Genomic DNA, 8,860 nt, shown 5'->3' on the forward strand with positions numbered 1-8,860 from the left:
ATTGCACGATACTAAATTGGAATCGAACCAATTTTTTGGAATGTTGGAAAACTGCGGGTTTTCTAACTGATTTGCAGAGAATAAGACTTTTTTTGCCGGACACGGATATAACGTGTGCCAAAAAATTGGTCTTTATTCTTCACGTGTCGTTTTTCAAAGAGGTCGCAGGCGCATCCTGCGATCGGTTTTATAATGTTTCTTCTTTCTTTTTGATGTGTTGCTAATCTTTTTCCCTAGCTACCTGACAGGTCGTGGGAACACTTCTCCCACTGTTGTAGTGTTCCCAACAGGTACTTTTTTTGGCCTCTCCTCTCCACTCTTTTTTTGTTGAAAAAGCGTTCGCGGCATTTAAATTTTTCGACTGCATCCGAGCAGACGTTTGGATGCAGCTGTTTCCGATCAGACGTTTGGATGCAGCTGCATAATAACGTCTTATCGAAAAGTACTGAATTACGATCGGATTTCCGATCATTTTTGGTTTATCGAAATACGCTCGGAAATCCGATCGGAAATCGCTCAATTCGAGAGTTTGGGTCTATACCTTGCAGCTGACGGCACCACGAGGCAACTTGATCTTCTTCTACAGAAACGGAGTCTGTTTTAGCAGCTTTCTTCATTGTTCACTCGAATTACAACGTATCGCACTTAACAGAATCACGTCGGGGTCACCAAAAAATGTTTTACTTTATTTTAACAAGCCGTTACAATTTTTACAATGTTCGTACCGTGGGATCTAAAGAGCAACTGACGCACTTTTTATCGTTTCCTATCTTTTTTTGTACGACGCCTCTCACCTTCAACGTGAGTGATGATCACTCACTTACAGCGCATAGTGTTCCCTTATCACGGACCTTTAATTATACCACCACGGAGGTTTCTTTCAACGGATTACTTCGGAGAAGACCAAGTGCAACTTGCTCTTGACTTTGCGCTATTTTTCCCATTACCTTATGCCGGTACGCTTGTTTCCGTTCTCATGAATCGCGCCTTTCGATGCTCATATGTTTATTTAGTAGAACGATAACAATCCCTTCACAGATTACAAGTTAAACGCATCGTTTTCAAATCAAAATGGGTTTCGTAACATAAATTTCGTCTCGTTCTCAACATTAATCCTGAAAAATGTCAATTTCTTAAAGAGGAACTAATCTATCAAGGACATTATATTCCCGCTGAAGGAATTAAACCGGATCCGAAAAAATTAGAGTGCATTACAAATTGGAAACACCCAAAATCTGCAGATGAAACTAAAAGATTCGTAGCTTTCGTTAATTACTATAGAAAACTTTTAAAACACATTGCTACATTATGCATGACTTTAAATCATTTAGCAAGAAAAGGGATCCCTTTTGATTGGACCTTAGCTTGCGAAACCGCGTTTGGAAAATTAAAACAAAGCTTCATTAACCCACCGATCTTAGATTTCCCAGATTTCAGTACAAACAATACCTTTACCCTACATACTGATGCATCTAACACCGCCATAGGAGCAGTCCTTAGTAATCAGAATGGAAAGCCTATATCATATGCCAGTAGAGCACTAAACAAAGCCGAACTAAACTACGCAACTATTGAAAAAGAGCTGTTAGCGATAGTGTGGTCGATTAAACATTACCGCCCCAATTTATATGGAAGACACTTTAATATATAATATTTAATATTTAATATATATCCGTGTAGTCAGGTTGCAAGAGTGAATTTCCGTGGGGGGTCTGCGTTGAACGATGCTAGGTGTCATGTTGTATGGGGCTGGCTTCTGACGAGCGGATGAGAGACAAGTGCTGAAGAATCGTTTCCGTAGGGTGACGCGCGATCGTGTGCGGTAGGAATATGTTGATGTATCGTCTCCTTTCCGTAGGGTGACGCGCGATCGTGTGCGGTAGAAATATGCTGATGTATCATCTCGTTTCCGTAGGGTGACGCGCGATCGTGTGCGGTAGGAATATGCTGATGTATCGTCTCGTTTCCGTAGGGTGAGGCGCGATCGTGTGCGGTAGAAATATGCTGAAATATCGTTGTGCTAACTGTTGTGTTAACTGTTGCCATGACCTAAAATGCTTTGAGATGTCGCACAACTCGAAGGCGCCGAAATGTCTACGGTAAATTCCGGTGTGGCGCGTAGTACACCAGACGGTGGCATTACATTCAGAGCGTGTGGATCGGCCTTCGCTGGAAGCACAGCACCAGCACTGAGCGATGGCGGCACGGAGCGGGAACGAAGCACGGAGCGGAAGCGGCGCACGGAGCAGGAACTCGTCGAGGGGGCTCGAAACTGTGGCAAGGAGACACGAAGTTTACACAAAGTGACACGTAATGTGGTCGTCACTTCGCGGCGGCATCACTATCCATGTGCAACATTGTGTGGTGCTTTTTGCTACAAACGTGACACCGTTTGTCACTTGGGCATTGCGCTATACAGTGTTGGTCAGAAAAGCAATGCATTTACTTTTCCCCATAACATAATTCACTCGCTCATAAACCGATCGCACTCGCAGTTCAGGGCATTGCGTGCCCAGATACCCAGATTTGTCACAAGCGTAACATCGTTTTTGGGGCGATGTCGCACCGCTCGAAGCATTTGATCAAAAACGCTTACCGTTCCGCGTTCCCGGAAAGTCCCGCGACGCGCTTTTTGAAGTGTCTGGCGAACGCTGGCCATTCCGACGGGTCGCCATTGAACTTCGGCAGTTCAATTCGCGGGAGGTGGTCCGAACGAGAAGGGGCCGATGCGAGCGTCACGTCGAACTGTGAGACAGACGGAACCTCGGCTGAGGTAATCTTTTGTAGCTCACACTTGGTCACCGCATAGGCTTCCATGAAAGTGTTGCGACGCTGTTGGGGACCGGCAATTGCCTCCAAATGTAGTAGGGTTTTGTTCCCTTCCTTCCACAGTTCGTTAAGGATTTCTTCCTTGACTTTAGCCATGTGCCGGCTCATGTTCCCTTCACGAGCCTGTGTCAGGAATCGACCCATTGCTCCTTCCAGCACTGTTAGCTGGCGTGCCACCTCTAGCTTTAGCTTGTGGCTGTCGTCCACCGGTCGTTCCTCCGTCGACATCGTCGCTTGCTACGATGGGCACTATGTAATTCACTATCACTGCACGCGACGGTACTTTATTGAGACGCACTCACGAAAGTTCACTTCACGATCACGTAGTTGTACGCACTCACTAGGACGCACCGCGCGCACTCACTTAACGCCAACACGTAGTTGTATGTGAACACTAAAGTTCAAAATCACGTCGGGGTCACCAAATGTTTTTGCACGTAGCCGCAAAGTAAAAGAAACTCGCGAGTGACCTTTATCGTAAAACACGTTTATTATCACTACGACGTCAATACGATCTTTGGCGCGTGAAATTAGAAGTAAGAATGAGGCTGATCGATCCGCTGATCGATCGCACGTAGCGTATGTTAACCGTTCACGCAGGATGCGGTGAGAGAATTTTACGCATTTAATTCTCTCTACGGTACGCTCCCATATAACATACCGATAAGTGACGTACCAACACGAGGTTATCGGGTAAAATGCGTATCGGAACAGGTGTTTTTCGAAGATAGAAAAACGCATTAGAACGGAGGAACGCATCCTCGGTCGACGGTTTTGAACATCGTCAAGTTCGATAACCAGATACAGTGGGTATTTTATTCGGGTAATATTACATGATAAATTAATCCCACCTCCCACCATACATTTGGATTCCCGCGAGGGTTTCATAATATGTTGGCCTTATGCCTGCAAAACGCAAACGCAACACGTGTACAGTTTTAGGCCGCGAGTGCTAACATGCTGTGGCATGTTGAACAGTGATGCCCTGCACTGTTGTCTCCGTTCGCGGAGAGCCGCACTTAACGGAACCCGTCTGGTGCCCTCCCTCGCACGACAAACACTTCGGCGCATTCATGCAGCCGAAAGAATTGTGGCCCTTCTGACCATAACAGAAACAGAGCAACGACCGGTCCGGTCCGTTGCAGTCTCCGGTTCGATGTCCGAAGCCCATGCACTTATAGCGTTCGATGCCGGCCTCGCTGCTTTCGTGACAAAGCGGACTGCCAATAGCTCCAGCAGCAGTCGCTTGTCGACGATTTCTTTCACCTGGTGCGGCTCGGATGCGATCCTGTTGACGGCTGCTTGCGAACGATTCCAACTGAATCCGCTTCTGAACCACGTGCACGCTCATCTGGTCCGCGATGGCCGCTCTCGCTTGCGGTGGTCAACCCGTCCAAGTTGGCGCACGTCAACGTCGTCAGCGTGAGGATAAGTGTAACGTCTCCAACCTAGCGCATCGCCGCCGTAATGGTCTCCTTTACGGCCGCCGCGTCGGTGCCACGCTTGCAGCGCAGCTGTAGGACGTCGTTATTCATCCTGCAGAAGGTGTCCATATAATCCGGGTTGAACTTGAACTCCGGATGCGCTCTGAGAGCCAGAAGAAGGTCAAAGTACTTGCGACCGACCTGGCTTCGGCTTGACACGGATTAGTGGCCAGTTGTTCCGCCCTTCACAGATTGCCCCTTCAGAGGCGGTTGTGGCTTCGCGTGGCGCTGCTGCTGCTGCTGTTGTGGTTGCACGGCTAAAGCCACGCTCTTCAGTGTCGTCTTACGGCGGACGCCAACGTTCCACGACTCACCCGCTGATGGCGTAGCGGGAGCCGTGGTCTCTTCGGCCGACGATACCGTAACGGTCGCCGTCGATGCTGGCTGCGACCCTGTGGCTGTCAGCTTCTGGTGCTGCACCAGCAGGCTGTTACCTCTCTCGAGTTCCGCACGAAGCTCGGCGCTCTCACTCACGTTGCCATCCGCTCGGCGCTTCTCTCGGTCCAGCTGAACAACGAGATCGTTGAAGTCTCGTAGGAGCTACGAGACGTTCCTCGTCGTCGTTGTAGTCGAGATCGCTCTCGTCCTCCAGAGGCAGGAGATCTTCTAGTTGGAATAAGTTCAATCCCTCCATCCTGACCCTCCGAGTTGCGGACGGACGCTGCGGTGATGGTTGACTGCCTACGCCTTTGGCCGGCGCTGATGTAGTTGGTTCCGCTGCCACGTGGCTAAGCGTTCGTGATGATGACCGTCACACGCTTGGTGGCGTTGGTATTGCACGCACACACACGATACGACACACCTGACGCTCACTCGTCGCACTTTTGCCACGCACTTTTCTGCTGATTTCCGCTGCTTTTCCGGCAAGTGACGTGATGATCTCTGTTTAACCTCAGCAACAGACACTCATACCACTAAGTTTCGAAAATTTTTGTGTGATGACCCAGTGCCCTGTAACAGGGAATGAACATGATACTATTACCAAATTCGGTTACCACTTCGGTTTTGAACCCTCGGGAACTCATCGCTTTTGCACTAAAACTTGTTCCGGGCGGGGACCTCCCATATAAAAATTTCATCACTCTGAAACTGATTTTTTGTTTGGTCCGGTCCGTTCGTGTGAAGACCGGCTCCGCTACCATCATGCCACCGGGTCACCCCCACAAAAAATCAGTTTCATCTCTCTAAAACTGATTTTGAACTCCCACGAGTGGGGCCAAAACATAAAGGTTCGTCGAGTAGTTCCTTTATGTAGGCCATATCATGGCTCCAACCGGGAGCAGAAACATGGAGATCTTGTGTCTTGTTGTTTCGAACGCTTGTGACTAAGCACCACCTCCTCAGTCACTAGAGGCCAATGCAACAATGGGGATTAGCGCGGCCCATCTGTGTGTCAATGCGCCGTATCTCCAGCATACGAGCCAGCGAGTACTTTTTACGCACTAGGGGCAATCCCGCCACTGCAGCAATAGACTCGTTTGGTAGGTATGTTGAAGGGTGACTTTTGAGGCGGGGAGGCTTAACAACCTTCAACCTCTAGTCTATAAGTGGATCTTACTTACCAAACGCGAGGGGAGTGGACTGATGCACTGACAGTTGCCATGCCTAGCTGTCCTTGCTGATGGCGTGATCATCTCGAACGCCTGACATCTAACCAATGCTCATCGTGCGGTGCCGTGGGGGTTTTGTTAGCTTAGTGTTAGGATGCAAATGTACCCAGAAGGCCTACTGCTGACGTAAATGTCTTAACGGACCATCCGGCATAGGTCCTGAGGTTTGAGGAGTTGTTAGTCCGTATGCGCTTCGGCGAATCATGCCGTGCCCTGGGTGTGGTGCCCCCTGCATACGAGCAGGCGTCCTTCGCTTAAGGATGTGCGTTCTCTATGAAGATTCTCTCCTCCGACAATCCAAAAGAAAGAAAGGAGGCCTAAATATGATGTTTTGAAGGGTCTTGAAAAAATTTTGTCTTGGCCCGACTCGACCCTCTCGACCCGGTTGATGTCCATTTTTGATGGGGTCCAAGGAATCCGTTGGGTGGTTGCCACGGTTACTGTTGGTCGGTTGCCAGGGTTATCGTTGGCTGTTTGCCCTGGATACCGGTCCCAACGGGAACAAATTTCAGGACTTAACAAAAAAAATAACAAAACCCCGAACACAAATCTTCCTTGAAGAGTCAATCCACGAACAACACGTGCAAGCAACACTCTTGTCGATTGCAGCAAGCTTATACTCTTAAACTAAACCACCAAGCATGGGTCGCCTGAGAGGATCGATGCGAACGCATCTCTACAACTCGCAGCTCCCAGCCTGTACTCCCGTCGTTTGCGGGCGGTCGAAGGTGTCGAAACTAGTTGTATCCACGGTCGACGGGAGCACAGCCACCAGGGTTCCCTGTGATAAGGTACTTCCACGTGCAGCGTACACCCGCCCGTTGCGGCTCAGTCTAGTGCTAAAGCGGGGATGAGACGGCAGTGTGCACGTGGCAGCACCGACGGATCTCAGAGGGTTGTTAAGCCCGCTAGCTTCCGATCACCTAATGGGTTTATGATGCGCTGTCAGCTCGGATTGGGTACGACCTTAGAGGCGTTCAGGCATAATCCAGCGGACGTAGCGTCATACCAAAGTCCGGTCGAACTAGTATTGAGCCAGTGGTCCGTACCTGTGGTTCCTCTCGTACTGCACAGGAATTCCGTTAAGACAGCAGCATACAGCACACACCAGTAGGGTAAAACTAACCTGTCTCACGACGGTCTAAACCCAGCTCACGATCCCTTGAAAGGGTGAACAATCCTACGCTTGGTGAATTTTGCTTCACAATAATAGGAAGAGCCGAAATCGAAGGATCAATAAGCCACGTCGCTATGAACGCTTGGCGGCCACAAACCAGTTATCCCTGTCCCCCACCAAATTTTTTTCCCGGAGTTTTTCGCGGGAAGGTTTTTTAATTTTAATAAGAGTTGTGAACAAGCCACAAAGTCAAGCGAAACATCGTTGGATGCGTATTTGAAGGACCCATCGTTTGACGCATCATTCGTGTCTGTGTGTGTAACGGTTACAAAATGGCGGCGACATTATAAGTGCGCGTTAGTTTTGCACTAACTTTGAGTGCGTGGATTGATCCAAAAACATTGCAAAACGAAAGCTGAGACTCTTCGGCTTCGTTTGATAGGTCTACCATTTTTGTGCGATAAAAACTGCGGAAGTTATCAGCGGATAAATTGCGATTTTTTTCACGTGGATTTTGTACCGAAAATCAACATTGTGAGGTCGGGTGTTGTCGCCGCGTGTGTCGCCGGGGCAAAGTCCGAGTTTGCGCCCGATGTGGTGTTGTCGCCGCGTGTGTGCGCGTGTTTCGGTACAAAATACTCGAGGGGTCCGGTGCAGGTGCACCGAAAAAGTGTAACACTTTGGTCAGAGTGCACGATTTAAGACACTTTTCGTTCACCGTGTGTTTCTGTGTGCGTGCGTGTGTGTGGGTTTCAGTGCGAAAATCGGCCGTACCAGCCAGGCCACGCGTGCTAGGGCCTTGGTTCCACGTGTGCCGTCCCCGATCCTGACCGCGGACCCCCCACCCAAATTTCACTCCCCCTCCCCTCAAGGGGGGGGAGTTTATCGCGGGAAGGTTTTTTGATTTTAATAAGAGTTGTGAACGAGCCACAAAGTCAAGCGAAACATCGTTGGATGCGTATTTGAAGGACCCATCGTTTGACGCATCATTCGTGTCTGTGTGTGTAACGGTTACAAAATGGCGGCGCAAAATGGCGGCGACATTATAAGTGCGCGTTAGTTTTGCACTAACTTTGAGTGCGTGGATTGATCCAAAAACATTGCAAAACGAAAGCTGAGACTCTTCGGCTTCGTTTGATAGGTCTGCCATTTTTGTGCGATAAAAACTGCGGAAGTTATCAGCGGATAAAGTGCGATTTTTTTCACGTGGACTTTGTACCGAAAATCAACATTGTGAGGTCGGGTGTTGTCGCCGCGTGTGTGCGCGTGTTTCGGTACAAAATACTCGAGGGGTCCGGTGCAGGTGCACCGAAAAAGTGTAACACTTTGGTCAGAGTGCACGATTTAAGACACTTTTCGTTCACCGTGTGTTTCTGTGTGCGTGCGTGTGTGTGCGGGTTTCAGTGCGAAAATCGGCCGTACCAGCCAGGCCACGCGTGCTAGGGCCTTGGTTCCACGTGTGCCGTCCCCGATCTTGACCGCGGACCCCCCACCCAATTTTCACCCCCCATCCCCTCAAGGGGGGGGGAGTTTTTCGCGGGAAGGTTTTTTAATTTTAATAAGAGTTGTGAACGAGCCACAAAGTCAAGCGAAACATCGTTGGATGCGTATTTGAAGGACCCATCGTTTGACGCATCATTCGTGTCTGTGTGTGTAACGGTTACAAAATGGCGGCGCAAAAACCGACATTATAAGTGCGCGTTAGTTTTGCACTAACTTTGAGTGCGTGGATTGATCCAAAAACATTGCAAAACGAAAGCTGAGACTCTTCGGCTTCGTTTGATAGGTCTACCATTTTTGTGCGATAAAAACTGCGGAAG

At 49.1% G+C, this 8,860-nt stretch overlaps 1 pseudogene; it reads right to left on the bottom strand.

The window, feature by feature from the left end:
* Nucleotides 1-2,322: 2,322 nt before the first annotated feature.
* On the bottom strand, nt 2,323-3,057 carry LOC128716746 (uncharacterized; annotated as a pseudogene).
* Between the last annotated feature and the right edge of the window lie 5,803 nt (nt 3,058-8,860).

The sequence above is a fragment of the Anopheles marshallii genome, assembly GCF_943734725.1.
Source record: "Anopheles marshallii chromosome X unlocalized genomic scaffold, idAnoMarsDA_429_01 X_unloc_1, whole genome shotgun sequence".
NCBI classification, from domain to species: domain Eukaryota; kingdom Metazoa; phylum Arthropoda; class Insecta; order Diptera; family Culicidae; genus Anopheles; species Anopheles marshallii.